The 18,262-nt window shown below is 46.2% G+C and overlaps 1 protein-coding gene across 8 annotated transcripts in view; it reads left to right on the top strand.

Moving 5' to 3' along the window:
• Positions 1-6,583: 6,583 nt before the first annotated feature.
• SMAD9 (SMAD family member 9) overlaps positions 6,584-18,262 on the top strand; it is a 72,818-nt gene continuing 61,139 nt past the window's right edge. For 2 of the 8 annotated variants that reach the window (XM_038411711.2, XM_038411742.2), the window contains exon 1: positions 6,632-6,776. The gene's annotated coding sequence lies outside the window, so the exon portion shown is untranslated. Of the gene's footprint in view, positions 6,777-7,023; positions 7,315-18,262 lie in introns of those variants that run through there. The other 6 variants (XR_006277676.1, XM_038411719.2, XM_038411759.2 and 3 more) reach the window with 5 other exon arrangements.

Here is an 18,262-nt window from a genome sequence, read left to right as displayed (position 1 = left end):
AGGTGCATGTTTAATAATGAGGGTAATTAACCACAGGCACAACTGACCAAATGTTTCTAGTGGATTCTCCAACAGTGGCAATTTTAAAATCAAAACTGGATGTTTTTGTAAAATATCTGCTTGAGTTAAACCACAGCTATTGGACTGGAATAAGGAGTTCAGGTAAGTCCCATGGCCTATGATATGCAGGAGGTCTGACAATTACAATGGCTCCTGCTGCCCTTAAAATCTATGATTTTATGAATATTGCTTTTTTGCCCTATGGCAATATTTGACAAAACCTGAAGTAAAGGAAATGGCTCAGGTGAATGGGATAAATAGTTCAGAGAATCTTCAAGCTGAGCATTCATATTCCTTTTTCCCAATACCATGAATAAAGTTCGGGAAGTAGTAAAGGCAGGGAACTATATTGGTTCTTGAACCAATGCCGATTGAAACTGAGAAACATATAAATATTTCAGCCAGGCCAGGCAACCGGCGGAGAAGTAATTTCTTATAACACATATTTCAGCCAGTGATGGCTAAAAGAAATGGAAACCTAGTAACTGGAGAACATTACGATTATCTATCTTATCCAAGGGGTTTTTAAAGCATCAGTACCATAGGTCACTAAATTGTGAACACCATCAAGTAAAAAGCTGGAAAAAAATCCCACAGTAGATATTCTTCTTTCTCTATCTCCCCATGGTTTCTGGTTTGGAGGTGTGGGTTTTTCTGAGTGAGAAGCAGGGAAGGCAAGACTCAAACAATACCATTGGCCTTACGTTTCAGTCTGACCTCAGTTAGTCTTGGGCTCAGTCAGATCTTTTTGGACAAGTGATTCTGCAGCTCATGTCCCACCAACAATGCGCTGTACTCACTGCTTGAGAATCTTATCCTGGACTTCTTCAGCTGCATTTGCCCTGTGGAGGAACAGCTGTCTTCGTTGGTAACAAATAATGATAGGTAGCTGGGACTTAACCTTTTACAGGCCTTGTAGATTAGGACAAGGATTTTGAATTGGGTCAGAAACAGAATCTGTGGAGCACTGGTAAGATCTGATCATGATCAATTTGATGAAGTTAATTCAGATGTATACCATTGTAACTAAGAGTAGAATTTAGCTCAAAAACTATAATCACAGAAGTAATACATTCTTCATTCTTGAATAGCCAGTAAATGACAACTAATGGAGAAGGGTACTTAAATAAACTGAACAACAAAAATCTTCCATAAGCCAAAGCTGAACCAGTGCAGTATAGAAAAGTGCCCTATCAAGTTCTGGAACCTCAAGAAACCCAATAACTTAAGTCAGCTTGAGTTCCTGAAGTGGTTGATAGTTCATCTTCATTCCCCGCCAAATATTGTGCCCTTTCCATTCCTGCCGTCTCCTCTGAGTCTAACAAGAAAAGTGCCACAAAAAAATAGTAACATAGCAAGTTTTAGTTCAATACTGTTTTGAACCAGCAGTTCTGATCTAGAGGGGACAGGCTCCACAGTCCGTTATTGGTATCCTGAGCCATTCAGTCTGGTCACTATTTACATTAACACAATTTACTCTGATAATTACTAACCTGTTGGCTTGAGCCTTGTTTTTGCTGCTGTTGCCCTAACTTTCTCTCCCTCCCCCCCGCTCTCTTTGCATCTCCAGAATATTCTTATACAGTCTTCTCAGATCATTGTACATCATTCCAGCACTGATTATTTCCCTTTTTTCTTTGCTCCTTAACTCCTGCACTACTCAACCTGTCTCATTGCCTCCCTTGTTGTGCCTTTTTCTTCTGTCTCTTTAGCTTTATATTTTAGCTTTCAAAAGCTGCAGCTGAAATTGTGAAACAAAAGTGGTTCCAATCTCCTCACTGTAAGAGAACAGAGAATCCAACGACTCATTATGAGCGCAGTAGTGCTGAGCCCATTGAGACAGATGTTGCACTAGTTGGCAACTGCATCAATTTGTAAAACGTCCTGTTTTTCTTTTAGGAACTGGCTTCTCAAGTCACAAGTGGGAAGAACAGATTGATGTGTCTAGGACAGAATGTGTTTGTTGGGAACAAGTGTTTTACTGTGACAATTTTAGAAAGTCTGTATTTGAAGACTGCTGCTAGTTAAAAGTTATATGGTGTACGTACCTGATCAGGGCCTTGTGGTTTTAGGTATGCAGAGGGAGATAAAGTGCCTGCTCTGAAGAGTTTACAATCTGTTGTAACCAGAACACTTCAGTTCATATTATTGTATGGGAGTTGTATTTAGCTTATATCCTAAAAGTAAAGAAAACAGAGCATCCTCTGTCTAGAAGATACCCTACTATATTTAGTCTCTGTTTCTCCTATACAGCTTCCAATCTAAAAAGACAAGACATAAGAGTAAAGGAAGAATTGTCACATAGGTTTAGGGCTTGTGGGAAATGCTAGGTCTTGAGGAAGGATTTGAAGGAGAAGGCTACATGACATGTAAATCAGGGAGTATGTTCTATACATAGGGGGAAGCGTGGGAGAAGCCAAGAACTTGGGTGGGAGGGAAGAAGCATGGAGAAAGGTGGGATTAGGAGAACTCAGGATTTGAACAGGAGAGTGAGAGGTGATGAGTGATGACTTGTAGGCTGGAGCAGAGCTGCACAGAGCCTGAATGTGAGAACAAAGATTTTCAAATTGACACAGAAGGGGATCTGGAGCCAATGAAGGATCTCAAAGTAGGAAGGGGTGATACAGACTAGGGCTGTGATAACATATTAACTATATTCATGAGGTGTACTATTCAGTTGTTTTCCTGGGGATTGAGGTAATGCATATCATATCCTTTCATTGTGATAAAGTGACTACATCAGGTGCATTGTATAATCTGAACTGTAACCGTGCATGCAAGAAACATGCTCACTGTGACAGATATTGCAATCCCATGCAGTATCTTTGGGGACTGTTGTATTAATGATTTGTGTACGACTGCATTCTATTGCATGGAGGAGGGTTGCCACAGCTCCTGCAGGAACTAAAAACAGTGGGGGCTGAGTAAGGTGAGTCAATAAGACTACAAACAATTCCAGAGGGGTGGTACCATCCCCTGGGATGGTCTGCATACACTTGTTCAAAATGGGTTTTCTGGAGATCAAGAGAGAGAGATGGATATAAAGGCTGAGTTTAAACAGACTCAGGGTCTTCCGTTTAGCTTAGCAAATGAACTAGAGCTTTGGTCCTAAAGCATCCCCAAACCCTTGCTGAAGAACTGAAAGGAACACTGGCCTCCCAGACTCCTTATGTAGAAGATGAGTGATTTCTGGTATGTTTAATAAGAATGTTGGCACTTTTATTGCTTTAGTTTTTTCTGCAATACTTTTGCCCTAAAAATAAAGGTACTTTGCTTTGGAAGAGTTGTGTGGTAACTTGTAGCAGCTGGCACGCATTGCTCATTGTGCTTGGAGAGAAAGCACAGCCCAGGTGCTGGTGTTTAGGCAGACTGGCTTGCTGGGGATATCACAGTGCAAGGGCAGGGGATTGTGCAGCCTTAAATCCTCCAGTTAGAAGGGAGTAGGACATGGGTCCCTGCCCTGAGATAGATGACAGCTGGAGGCCTCTCACCTGACTGTGCACTCCAGGAGTGGACCATGGAAGGAAGATACAATTGGTGCACTAGTTAGCTTCACCATTTCACTAAATCCGTTTTTAAATCAGTTTAGTTAAATCTGTGCCAGGCTTGTGTGGGCACGTTAATTTGTTTACAACTGGCTTATATCAATTTAACTTAAAGTAAACAACCCTGCAGCTATAGAACACTGCAGCGTGTTGTGCACCTTTTCTTTACATCTGCGATGTAATGTTTCAAGTATATAAATCTTACAGATAAACAGTATTATGGATGTAGCACCTAGATACTATGGTGATAGCCACTTTATAAATGTTTATAATAGATTTTTGAATAATGCATCTGTTCGACCACTCATCTACCAAGAAGCCTCTAAGTAGGTGATGGAAGACAGCAATAGTAGGGAAATGGCAGAAGCCTTGAGATGTGTAGGACCAGGCAGGGAAGCTGAAGCGGTCCAAGAATTGGATAGTTGTATTATTATCCCCCAATCCCCACTGCAAACACATTTGTGTATGTGTGTTTGTGTGTGTGTGTGTGGTGGGGGGTGTTCTAATGCCTACCCGAACCACCTAGCTTAGCTGCTATGTTTTACCATGGAGACAGTTTGTAATGAAAAAGTTGGCAGGGTGGAATTAACTGACCAACATTTGGCAGCATCTTTAATCATCCTTGCAGACAGGTTTCAGAGGTTTGGGCCCTAATTCAATTCAACTGGAACCCCTCAGTGCAACTATAGCTCTAGATTTAGCCAGTGCTTGTTATGTACTATCAGTGAGCCTACGATTTAGTCATGGGTATTTTTAGTAAAAGTCATGAGCAATAAACAAAAATTCACATCCCGTGACCTGTCCATGACTTGTACTAACACCCCTGACTAAATCTTAGCTGGGGGTTGGGGGGAGGGGTGCTGCTCTGGGTAGAAGGGCGGGAGAAGCAGGGGACAACTGCTGGCAGGGGGGAAGGGGCCGCCCCTGGGCCGCCCACACACCTCTTCTCCTGCCGCCCCCGGCCCGCCAACACACTGCTGCTCCTGCCACCCAAGGGGCCAGCTCCTCAGGTGGGGACAGTTCCCCACACCAGCTGCGGCTTGGGCGGTCCCCAGGGCCAGCTGCGCCGCCCGAGCAGTTGGCTGCGGAGCTACTCCAGCAGCAACCGGCATGGCTGTCCCCAGGCCACCTGAGCAGCTGGCCCCTGGGGTCAACCACACTGACTGCTGCAGAAGTCACAGAATCTGTGACTTCTGCGACCTCCATGACAGACACAGAGCCCTAAATTCACAAGTACCAGTTATTTCTAGGGACTTCAATTGCCAGTGGCTGTAGCCCTAGAGATCGCTGGTGGCTGTCATTTCTCTTTAACTCTATGTATCACTGCTTCTATAATATGCTTTGTTGCAAGCTGTTACACAGGGTGCAAATGATTATTTAAATATTTAATAGCTAATATCTAGTATTACTAGGGTGACCAGATAGCAAGTGTGAAAAATTGGGGCAGGAGGTAGGGTGTAATAGGCGCCTATATAAGACAAAGCCCCAAATATCGGGACTGTCCCTATAAAATCTGGACATCTGCTCACCCTAAGTATTACAGATAGGTAAAATATCTGCTAATATTAACTGTTTACAAATTATGATCCTCTAGACAATTTAATCTCTTAAATTGATGTAACAATCCAAAACTCCCTTACAAATGTGGTTTGATGTTATTTACAACATATTTTGAATTAAAAGGGCAAAAGGAAGGCCCTGAGAGCCTCATGCACACAGGAGTAGAGGTAGGATCTCCAGTGCTCCAGCTGTGGAGAAGAAAAGTCTTATGCCTATATTAAGCATAATGCCTCCAGGGGTCCTGGGGTGAAGAGGAGCAGTATTGCTGTCTATGTTAGCTGGCCCCCACCCCTTGCACTTTAGACTCCTAAATGGCTGTGCTAACGGGGCCCTTCAGAACCTCTCTCGCCTTCCAACACACTGCTGTCACCCCAGCAGTGATTTGTCCCATTATATATTAGTGCAGGATATAGAGCACTAGAACATTGTCTACTGCAGGGTAAAGATGAAACGGTTTAACACCTTTTATAAACACTGTTATAACACATTCTGTTGCAACGTACAGACAAACACGGCTGTCAGTTGGATGCATTAGTAATAAACTCATTACAAACGTACCCTCAGCATTAAGGATTACCTGGCAGCGCCACATCCTTAGGTGGGAACGAGAGTCACACGGGACATGCCATTGCTTGCAACAGGTGAGTGAGTAGGTAAACCCTGTACAGGGAACAATCCTGCTTTGGGTAGAGGGATGCAAGGGGGACACCCACTGGTTACCGTCTACAGCTAACTGCCCTGCATTTCCAACCGCCATGGATGCTGGGGGCTGAAGCACACTAGCCATCTGGATTCTCCAAGCACCCAAGTTAAGCCCTAGCCCCTCTAAGAGAGTGAAACACAATAGTGAAGGGGGCCCCAGCAGCCTTTTTGTTTAGGGTTTGTACAGCCCCTAGCACGCTCAGGTCTGGGGCAGACTTGCCTGTTTGTGCAGCGCCTAGCACGCTGGGGGCTGGGGCAGAGGTGCCTGTTTGTGCAGCGCCTAGCACGCTGGGGGCTGGGGCAGAGGTGCCTGTTTGTGCAGCGCCTAGCACGCTGGGGGCAGGGGCAGAGGTGCCTGTTTGTGCAGCGCCTAGCACGCTGGGGGCTGGGGCAGAGGTGCCTGTTTGTGCAGCGCCTAGCACGCTGGGGGCAGGGGCAGAGGTGCCTGTTTGTGCAGCGCCTAGCACGCTGGGGGCAGGGGCAGAGGTGCCTGTTTGTGCAGCGCCTAGCACGCTGGGGGCAGGGGCAGAGGTGCCTGTTTGTGCAGCGCCTAGCAGGCTGGGTTCCCCTCACTGAATACCAAACACCCCCCCCCCCCGCGCGCGCGAGGAGCCCGCCTTGCAGGTGGCGGGAGCGGAGCGGAGCAGGGCCCCCCTCCCCCAGGGGCAGCAGGGGTTCGGCGCGGCCCTGACCCCCCCGCGCGGCTGGGGTGGGCGTGGGCAGCGCCCAGGGGCGGCACCGAGGCAGACGCGGTGCCTGGCCGCGCTCCAGCTCAGCGCACTAAGGCAGGCTCGGGCTCGGCGGCTCCAGCCTGACTGACGCCGGCCGGGACTGCCGCTGCCGCTGGCCCCTGCCCCTGCCGCGGCAGCGAGCGGCTGAGGGAGCCGCAGAGAGGCACGCGGACGGCAGGTAAGAGCCTCCCCAGCGAGCCGGAGACGCGGCGCGGAGCTGCCCCGCCGAGCCCCTCGGCCGGCTCAGCCCCTGGGAGGCTGCCTGCCAACCTCCCGCGGCTCCGCAAACTTCTCGCCCGGCGGGAGCCTGCGGCACGTGCCCGCCCCGCGCCTTGGGAGACGGGCGCGTTTGCCTGGCAGGAGGGCCGGGGCCGGGGCCGGACCTTTGTCAGGGTCCCCTTGTCCGCGCGCACAAGCGGGAACGCGCCGCCCGCCCGCCAGTCCCGAGAGGGAGCAGCGGCGGCGGGGGGCGGGCGCCTGGGGCGGAGGCTCCCGCTTCTGCGCGGGCGTCGCTAGCTGGGGCGCGGCGCTGACCCGGGGCACGCTTCCCCGTGCTGACCCAGACGAAAACGCACCTCCATCCAGGGCTTCAGAATTACAGTCCAGTGGAGGCAATGAAAGAAACGGCCTCTGCCGGGCGGGAGGGGTGGCGGCGTGGATCTCTTCCATTTGATCGCTCTGTATTGTACTTCCCTTGCAGGCCTTTCCAAACCAAGGTAAGAATGGGCTTCTCAAGTGGTTTCAGGCTGCTACGCGGATTGTTTCCCGCTGCTAAAATATTTGATTCCCCCCCCCCCCCGCTTTGCTAGCTGGTTCCTATGCCAGATATTTGCAAGAGGAAGGGAGGGGGAAAACAGATACAGGAGACAAACTGACGCCAGTATTGTGATCGAAAGGAGGAGCACAAGGAAAAACGCTTCTATGGATGGCTAAACGCTGACACCTCTTCCCGCTATTACGATTTCTTTCCTTCTAATTTAGCGGAAAAAAACAACAACCCCACATGGCACGTTTTGAAACGCTTTTCCCTTCCTATTTCATTTTGTAGTCTAGAAATCTTGCTACTGGAAATACCTGCCAATGAAACATCAGTATTTGTCAGGTTTCAGAGTAGCAGCCCTGTTAGTCTGTATTCGCAAAAAGAAAAGGAGGACTTGTGGCACCTTAGAGACTAACAAATTTATTAGAGCATAAGCTTTCGTGAGCTACAGCTCGCTTCATCGGAGTGAGCTGTAGCTCACGAAAGCTTATGCTCTAATAAATTTGTTAGTCTCTAAGGTGCCACAAGTACTCCTTTTCTTTTATCAGTATTTGTCAGGTTTTGTTAGCACATTTGGGTCACTAGCATACCAATCTGAACCAGATCAGTGTCTTTTGGACAAGCAATTACTACTAGTGAGCAGGATTTCCAAAACAATTGTCTCAGCTATGGGAAGTCGCCTGGTTTATTCTTTTAAAAACAAGCCTGGACAACTGCAAATGGAGGAAATTTATAGTTGGTTCAGTTTCTAAATTGTTATATAATATAGTGGGGTGACTTCCAGATATTTGTACTTTCAGTCTAAATGTATATGAACTGTTACCAATTGTACTTGCTTTAAAGGATTCTCATTAATGTGAATAAAAATGAAGAATACATATATAATGTTTATTCTAAATAGATATAAGGAAAACATAAATTGTTGACAAAAAATAATCAACCTCTCAATGAATGAGTTTTTCCTTAAACTCATAGAAGTAGGAAATAAGGTACAAGTTCTTAGACTGTGTTCAGATTTGGGGTTGTGCAGGAAGGACAGTGCAGATAAGACAGAGTCAGTACTCTCTAAATGAGATGCATGTAAGAACGTGCTTATAGAAGTTAGGAGCACATTATCTTCTGCGGTGTAATCTAAAGGAAGTACTGTAAAATTCGTCTCTGAGCAATGAATCCTCACAGCAATGGCTTGGACAACTGTCATCACTCAAACTTCATCCTTTTATTCAGCCAGACAGCTCCCTTTTTTTAGATTTGATAGGTACCAACGCTATTGCTGATCTGCACTAACGTTTGTTGGTTGGTTTGTGTTCGTTTCCTATTCACTTTTAAAACTGGGAAGTAATTTTTACATTTCCTTTGTTATAGCAGTTCAAATAAGTCTCTCTCAACAAATTTCACTTACCAAAAACTTTGCAGAGAGAGAGAGAGAGAGAGCGAGCTATATATTTACTGAGGTCTACAGTGTTTTCAGATTTTCATCTCTGTCTGGCTTTTCTAGGAGAGGGAGAGGTAAACGTTTTCTTCTTCACTTTATTCCTGGCATTTAGAAACACCAGCAGTTTTGCAAAAATGACTAAAATATGGATCTAGTGTATTTTATTACCACTCACTGTGGTAATTAAGGTTGTAAAATTATTAAAAGCACCCAGAGTCTGGGATAGACACTTTTTTGTATATGTATAAACTGAAATAAAATACAACGGCGTACATCCCCAGTGCCTTACAACACTCATTTTCACAATGTGCTTTTGAGGTAGGTAAGTATCTTATTTTAACACATTTGTCCAAACCCAAGAGACATATACATTTATGCCCAAAACATATGTTGAGGATAGAAATATGTTTTGAGGAATCAAATATCATGAAGGTCTGGATGCTGCTCCCATTGGAAATCAGTGGTAGCACTCACATTGAGTTCAGTGGGAACTTAATTGGAGCTAAACCCCTGGAATAAGACTAGATACACAATAAAATATGTCACAAAACATTGGATAGTTAATTCTCCCGCCCCCCTTCTTTTCTTTACAAACTTTCTTCATCTTAACTATCTGCTGTTATCAGTTAGGGAGATAGTGTGTCCCACAATCCTCTCTCTTGAATACTAAACTGTTGTAATTCTAGTGGCCAGCCTAATCCATCTTGATAAAGTTTTATTTTCCCCTTGTTTAATTCAGAGGATGATAGCTGTTAATTATTAGTGATCTCTAACCAGAGCACTAAGTAGAGTATTACTAATGACAGTGGCTAGCTGCAATTCCAGGATCAGTTGGACTGTGCCTTCTGTTTTAAATGAAGTTAATAGACTAAAGCTGGCCAAGAAGAAGAAAATGTGCTTTTTAGTAATTTGTTCATTGCAAATAATATAATGTAACATTACTAATGAGCATTTGTATAGATTCTATTTGCTCCGAATATTCTTTGGAAATAAGGGGGGGAGGGGGAAGAAAGCATGGTAAATATTTTAAGTAAAAACAAAATACCAAAAAAAACCATGTCTGCAATTGGTGGTTGATCCTTACTGTCTGATTTCCTGCTGCTGGTTGGTATAAACAATAATATGAATGTTTATTTGTACATTAGCAGCACAAAATAATAAACAAGTGACAATATGAGAGTTTTATGCTGGTTTAGTACTGTCTGAGAGCATTTGACATAAGAAAAAATTAGAAACAGAATTCAGTTTCATAAAATGACCATTCAAAAAAAAAATAACTTAACTCATTTTCATTGGCAGTTTTTTTGCATCATGTTCAAATAATAAGATTAATATTTATGAAAAGGTGCTTATAATAAAGAATCTGGGACTGCTCCAGAGAATGCAGTGGGAAATCTATTGTTTATTTTTAGTTAACTGAAAATTTTGCAACCTCTACCCGAGAGCAGTACCGAAGGGTTGTAGGATTGGAACCAAGACTACTAAAATCCATTCTAATAAATGCATTTGAATTAGAATTAAGATAAAATACCAGATTTGTGTTGCAGATGCATGTGGCTTTAGACAGATGTGGCTTTGACCATTAAAGATTTCTGCAAGAATTGTTGCAACACCTTATACAAACAAGATATAGACTGTTTCTTTAGTTCAGAATCAGGCTTGCAGCAAATAAGGCAAAGATGTAACTCCTCCAGGCAGATATATTTTTGGGATGGTGCACAGATGTAGAAAATTTCTATGGCTTTTTCTTTCCAAAACTACTTTCAAATGCAACACATCTTCACAGAGCTAATCCCCATCATTCTGGTGGTTGACTTTAAGGTTAGGGTTGCAAAATTCACCCTATACTCTCCCCCACCCCCCATTGATTAGGAACACCTTTGTGTATCCTCACTGTTCTTAGAGCAGGAATGCAATTTCTGTATCTTTCCCCACTTTCTCTGTCATTGTCAATAACTTCACTATCCTCCTCTCATCCAAACTCTTGGTGACAACTTTGGCTTCTCTCTATTTCCTCACATCCTTCGCCAAATCTTCTCTCTTCTTTTTTTTTTTTTTTTTTTTTTCTTGACTGTACTTTTCAAATTCCTCCCTTCCTTTCTTTCACTGCTGCCACAGCATTAGTCCATACTGTGGCAACTTTCCATCTTTGATACTGCAGCCTCAAGCTCTCCAGCTCTGCTCCCCATCAGAAACACCACTGCCAAAATCATGTTCTTTTTCCTCTATGCGTCAGTCATTTCTCCGCATAAATACACCCTCTGGAATCGCTATACACCAGCTTTCCTTCTTTCTTTCACATTCAATTTTAAGCTTCATACTTTCAAATCTCATATGGGAGTGTCCCATAAGCTCCAGAGCTGTGGTCCATTTAAAAACAAATCAGGATGTTTGTTCAGTGTAGGCCTCCTTCCCCCCCCCCCCCCCGGCCCAATTCCCAGGTTTCACTGGCCGCAGGAGTAGGTCCGTCACCATTAGCTGGTACTCTGTTGTTTGTTCTCTATTTCATTGTACTTGGTTATGCTTCTATTCTGTAAGCAGTTTGAGGTATGCAGCTGTTATGTGATTTGGTTTACACTTCTGCAATGGAGTGTTTGCTAACTGTACTGTAGTGTGTAAATAATACTTTTAACTGCAAATGATTGTGCTAGGAAGTCACCAGCATTCAACAAAGTTGAATTGTTTTTTGGTTTTGTTCTTTATTTTGTTTTTGTTGTTGTTGTTGGGTTTTTTTTGCATTTAATTTTCTAGGTTGTTTTTCTTAAGTGTGAAATCCTTAAAATGGTGTAAAGCTGCCTGAAATAGAAACTAAGACATTGGCCAACACTTTCACACTTCAGGTGTTTAAATTTAAGCACCTAATGCCACACATTGTCTCTTATAAAAACACCCTGATTTTTAGAGGGAGCGAGCATCCCACAACTCCAATTGAAGTAATTAGGAAGCGCAGTTGTGCCACTGATGGGGGCTTATATGTACCTGGATGGATGGATACCCAGCTCTGTTGGTCCTTAGCCATGTTATAGTGAAATACTCAAATCCCATATAAAGCCTGAGCTTATCCAGCTGTGTATGCAGGAACTAAGTGGAAAATGCCCAGTCCACCTTCAGCAGCCTCTGGGCTGCTGTCACTTGGTCTCTTCGGTGATGGAGCCCTTGCCATTGGTCCTGTTTTACAGAGGCAAATAACTCCACTGCCTACCTGCGCTCAACACTCCCCCTTGTCACTGGCATATTTCGATCTAATTCCCCAGCATGAGGAGATTGTAGATGCCCCAAAGGGTATCATGGGATTCCATGCTATAGAGCACTAATTAGTGCAGAGTACTGTGGATGCTCAAGCAGGCAAGCTTGTATGACAGTCTTATTACATTATCGTTTTCCATAGTAATACACAGTGAAAGCCATTTAGGAAAAACATATTTGAATGTGATATGACTTGAGCAACACTAATGTGATTCAGTGGAAAACTGCTAATATGGGAAGTTGAAATCTCTTCTGTACATAAATATATATATATAAAAAAACTGAAAAGAAGAAAAAACTCTGTGCGTCTTTATACCCACTTTAAACTTTGTGTGCTTAGGAGAAAATGGAGCATGATGGAATTATGGCTACTTTATTTGTACCTGCTGTCAATCAGATTGGAATCACTTCTGAAAGTTCTCTCTTCTGGAATTTTTATTTAGAAACTCATCTGTATTTGTTTTGCATTCAGCTACACCAAGATATGTCTTTGTAAAACGCATGACAACAGTGTTAACATAACATTAATAGTCAGATGCTGAAGGATTTCAAACACCTTTGGTTTCCCCTGATTTCAGGGAAAATTGAAGGCTCTCAGCATCCAGTAGAACCTCACTGAATTGGGCCCAAAATCTCTTCTGTAATAAGCTGGAAAATTTTACACCTATGAAGATCTAATATTTGCTTCATCTAGTACCTTTGTTTGTATGGCACAGTATAGATTAAATAGTACATTGTGTTCTTGGGACCTGAGATACTAAATTTTCCACATAAAATATCCTCCAAATGAAAAGTCCGCATTAAGTACAGGTTAGGTAACAGCTCTTTACATACATCTCCATTACAATATGTTGAACATCTAATTCCGAGCTATTCCTTTTCCTAAAATGGTTGTGTGGGAGAATCTCCAGGAATCCCAGTAATTGATCACAAGGATTACAGGATCTGATTACTATGGAAACACATTCTAGCTCAGCCCTGACACTGAAATACTTCTGCAGTCCCCTTCTTCCTGTGTTTGTCATTATGGCATTTGGATGTGCACTTCATTTGAGAAGGGCCAGTATTTATTTTAAAAATCATTAACTCTATTTTTCTAATTTTTCCAACCGTTTTGTTTTTAGAAACAATGTTGGACATTGCTACAATTTAGATGGGAATGCTTGGTATGCAAGGAATTCGGGACTCTTCCTGCCTGTAAAATGGGGATAATATTTCCTTTCTCCCAGTCTTTTTCATGTTTATTTTAGGTTGTAAACTCTTTAGGGAAGAGACTTTCTCTTATTGTGCGTATCTATTAGTGCCATTCACCAAGGGGTCCTGCTATCATTTGGGGAGTCTAGACACTAATAAATAATAGCAATAATTGGTTAAGCTTCCTCTTTCATTGTCTCAGGAGGCCCCTCCCAACAGTCCTTAATCAAACAAAACTCCTCATTGGCTTCAAATGGAAGTTTTGCCTGAGCAAGGACTGCATGATTGGGCCCTTGTTCTTTATTCTGGTAAAGGTCTAGATCATCGATTGAAATCAACATGTGAGGTTCAGCTGGAGAATTAAGCCCCAGCTATGCACCAAAGGCCTGGTCTACACTAGAAAACTAGATCAGTTTAACTCTGTCAGTTGGGTTGTTAAGCTGGCCTAAGTCCCCATGTAGACAATGCTAAGACAATGGAAGAATTTTTCCATCCACCAAGCTGCTGCTGGAAGGAGGTGGATTAATCTGTGGCTCTCTGTGTCATTCAGGATGGGGGCCAGAGGTCTTAAGTCTGACTTTGGGACAGCAGCCCCTCTCGATTCTGCCATGGCTTCAGGAGATTTATATCGTAGACTTGATGTTTCTCTTTCCTGTCTGGTTGCCAGATCTCATAGGTGACCGGCCCCACCCGGCAGATAGCCTGGTGGCAAGGGCCCTGTGAAGTTAACAGTTTTGATTCATCTGAGGGTAGCAGGAGGATGACCCTCTCACCGGGCTGGAAGGTTCTCTCCTGGGCTCCCTTGTAGGTCTGCTCTTGGGCCTTCTGCGTGCTGGGGAGATATTTCTCTTGCTAAGACCCACTACTCTCACCAGCTGCTCTCGTGGCTGCAAGACATTGCAGGAGGCCCTGTGATGGGGACAGTTCCTGTTCCCAGCTCTCCCACTATGGCTGCCAGGCATACAACAGTTCAAAGGGGGGGACCTGCATTGATGATTGTGGGACCTTCCAGATGGCCAGTAGTAGGGGTGGGATGAATTGGTCCCAATGTTGGAGGACTTTTGGGGGAAACTTCGGCAGCATACCTCCGGCCCTACCAAATTCATGAATTTTAAAAATCTTGAATGTAATGGTTTCAAATATTTAAATCTTAATTTTCATTGTGTTGTAACAAAGGATAAATATGTATTTAAAAACAGCAAAATATAGCCCTTAAGTGAGCATTTCTCAAGCTGCAGGTCCTGACCCAAGAGGGTGTTGCAGTGTTGTCGCCTTTGCTTCTGCGCTGCCTTCAGAGCTGGGTGGCCGGAGAGCAGCTGTCAGGATGCCCCAGCTCCGAAGGCAGTGCGGAGTTGGGGGTGACAATACTGCAACCCCCCTACAATAGCTTTGCAGTCCCTTTTGGGTCGGGATCCCCAGTTTGAGAAACACTGTTTTACTTTTGTATACTTCCACCCTATAGTATAGGTAAAAGTACACAAAAGACCAGATCTCACGGTGATGTATTTTTCACAGCCATGAATTTGGTAGTACCCTACTCGTGGCCAAGCATTGCATAGCGTGGACGTCATGGTCAAGTTGCAGAATGGCTCGTTGGTGGCACTGGGGCACCACCAGCTGATTCCGGATTTCTTGCATCTGGGGGTTGCGGTCAATGTGGTATAGGCATCGCCCATTAACTCAAATTGGAGTGCTGCCTGGCAGGGTTCCGTGACTCTCCTTTCTGGCTTTAAGATTAAACTCGATAAGTTTATTGAGGAGATGGTATGATGGGATAATATGATTTTGGCAATTAATTAATCTTTAAATATTCATGGTAAATAGGCCCAATAGCCTGTGATGGGATGTTAGATGGGGTGGAATCTGAGTTACTACAGAGAATTCTTTCCTGGGTATCGGGCTGGTGAATCTTGCCCATGTGCTCAGGATTCAGCTGACCGCCATATTTGGGGTCGGGAAGGAATTTTCCTCCAGGTCAGATTGGCAGAGGCCCTGGAGGTTTTTCGCCTTCCTTTGTAGCATGGGGCACGGGTCACTTGCTGTGGGATTCTCTGCTTCTTGAAGTCTTTAAACCATGATTTGAGGACTTCAATAGCTCAGACGTAGGTGAGAGGTTTATCGCAGGAGTGGGTGGGTGAGATTCTGTGGCCTGTGTTGTGCAGGAGGTCAGAATAGATGATCATAATGGTCCCTTCTGACCTTAATATCTATGAATCTATGCTAACTGCTCATACGCTCAACTAAGCATGAGGATCTTCCTGTTGATCTTGGCTGAAGCCTGCCCCCAAATTCGGCAACTCTTCATCACAGGGTTGCACGGGGTTTTTCCCCTTGTCAGCAGTGTCGAGCTCGCTATCTTGACATTCCCGAGCATCTCCCTCATCCCTTCAAGGAGGTCTCCCTCAAACACCAACTCTGGATGATTGGATTTGGGATTTGCAGTACATGGGACCTCCATGAATCACCCCCAGCCGCAGCCGAGGATGACTGGATATGCCAGCTTCAAGGCCAGAGCCTGTCATGGTCCTAGTTTCACTGGTTACCATCCTAGTGACTTGAGCAGTGGGGTAGGGCTTCACATCCCCGTGAATGCACTAGAGGCAGATGATCCCTTCTCGTGGGCCTGGGGGTCCTAATGAGGTCTTGGCAGACGAGGGTCTGCCCAGACTCCAAGTCTGAGTGCGGAGACCTGCACCCCACTAACCTCCACCAGGATCCTCAGCTTGTCGGAGGGTTGTTTATGGACTTGAGGGAAGTTATAGCCCTGTTCGAAGTTACAGCGCATCATTGGATGTTCCTGCGGAGGTGGCTGAAATGGCCACAGGTGAAACACGGGCTGATTTCAGGGCACCTGGGCCTGTCCTTGGGTTTTGTTGAGCTGGTCTGCTCGCCCGGGGTTTGAGATTTCCCCACTATGTCTGAGAGCATGGCGGTTCCCCTAGATCAGGGGTCTCAAACATGCGGGCTGCATGCGGCCTGCAGGGTTATTTTCTGCAGCCCGCCAGCTCCCTGTGACCCCCCCACCAGCGTTTATCTAAAGCAGCTCCGGCTCGGCGCGCAGGAACGGGGAACCGCAGCCAATGGGAGCTTCGGAGGAGGTACCTGGAGGAGCGGCCAGGGCAACACACAGAGCCCTCTGCCCTGCCCCCCCCCCCAGGTTCCAGCCGCTTCCCGGAGTGGCGCGGGGGCAGAGCAGGCAGGCAGGGAGCCTGCCTTGTGCACCCGCGCACTGAACCCTTGCCTGAGCCCCCGCCACATCCCGCACCCTTCTTGCACCCCAACCCCCTGCCCTGAGCCCCCTGCCACACCCCGGACCCCTCACTCCTGCTGCCCCCCTTACCCCTCCTGCACCCCACACCTAACTCCCTGCCCTGAACCCCCTGCCACACCCTGCACACCTTCTGCACCTCAACTCCCTGCCTGAGCCCCCGCCACACCCTGCACCCCTCTTGCACTGGGGGCAGGGAGGGGGCAGAGTTGGGGTGGGGATTTTGGGAAAGGGGTTGGAATGGGGGCAGGGAAGGAGTGGGAAGAGGCGGAGCAGGGGTGGTGCCTCATGGAAGGGGTGGAGTGGGGACGAGGCTGGTGCAGCCGGGGGTAGGGTGTCACTGATGCGGCCCTCGGGCCAATGTACTAGTCCTCATGTGGCCCTCGTGGTCATTTGAGTTTGAGACCCCTGCCCTAGATGTTCTGGGTGATCATTGGGGGTTGGTGAAATCCTGTCTGTCGTGGCATTTTGGGCCAGGCCTGGGGCTGTTCACTGGCTTTGGGTCCTCTCTTCTCTTGGTAGCGAAGTCATCAGAGTGGAAGCATGAACTCTGGGGTTGACGAGGATCTCATGGCCAAAAATTTCTCCATGAGCGTGACTGTCTCATTCAGGGTCACTGGCCGGTGGCGAAGGATCCATATGCTTTCTTGTGCCGGGAGAATGTGCATAAATTGTTCCAGCACACCTGTTCGGTGACCTTGGCCCTGGTATGCCAGTCACGCCTTGTCTACACCAAAGGGAAAAGTCGAACTAAGCAATGCAATTTGAGTTACGTGAATAGCATCGATCATCCGGTAAGTGTAGACAAGCCCTCAGATTGTAACTGCTGCCAGCATGCATCCTTGAGGAGTTTTGCAACCATCCTCAGCCTGGCCCCGGGTAGGTGTGTTTTTCCCCACAGTCGTCACTGATACGTCTTGGGCGTGATGTCAAGGGCATCACTTTTCAGGCACCCATAGTCTTGGGCATCGGTCACCAGGAGTCCGTGGTACACAGCTTGGGCTGGGCCCATTAGGTATGGAGCCAAAAGGGTGGCCCACTGCTCAGGGGGCCAGTTGGCTCCTGAGGTGGCCCACTCAAACATGACAAGAAAGGCCTCCAGATTGTTGTTGGGGCCCATCTTAGCCAAGCATCCAGGTATGGCAGGACCGGTCTGAGTTGCTTCTCCACCAGGGTTAGGGGCAACTGGTGGTGTTAGTAGGGTAGTGAGCAGCTGCAGGCTTTGCTGTTGCTCCTGGTTCTGGGCCCCCAACTCTCTTGTTGCTGCTGACTGCCCAGCTGCTGAAGGAGCTGCTGGCTTTCCGCGAGTCACTTTATCAGCTTTTCTAGATCCACCAAGGTGGGATCTCTTTCTGTCCCCCTTCTGTGGGGTGATCTCTGGTTAGCCTTTGGCTCATCCCCTTGACTCAGGGGTGGGATGTTGCCTGAGTTCACCACCACCTTGTAGTGTTCTTCCCTCTTGGGGTGAAGGGCACTCCTTCTGATGGCATCGGGAAGTGAGCACGCCTACCAGATCTGACCTGTGACCAAGGAAGTTGGCTGAATAGCAGTTCAGGTCTCCAGAAGGAGGGTTCAGCACACCCCAGTGAGCCAGTAGTCCTGTTTTCCTGGCCAGAGTGAACAGAAGTCTACGGGCCGGGCCTTCTAGGCGTGGGCTATGCACTTAAACAGTCTATGGCCCTTAGCCTCCTGATGGGGGAAAACAGCAACAGTCTGACTTCAGCCTTCTAGCCTAAAAGTTAGTGTGCGTCCAGCCCCGCA

The sequence above is a fragment of the Dermochelys coriacea genome, chromosome 1 (genome assembly GCF_009764565.3).
Source record: "Dermochelys coriacea isolate rDerCor1 chromosome 1, rDerCor1.pri.v4, whole genome shotgun sequence".
NCBI classification, from domain to species: domain Eukaryota; kingdom Metazoa; phylum Chordata; order Testudines; family Dermochelyidae; genus Dermochelys; species Dermochelys coriacea.
This window is presented reverse-complemented; position numbering and strand designations above follow the sequence as displayed.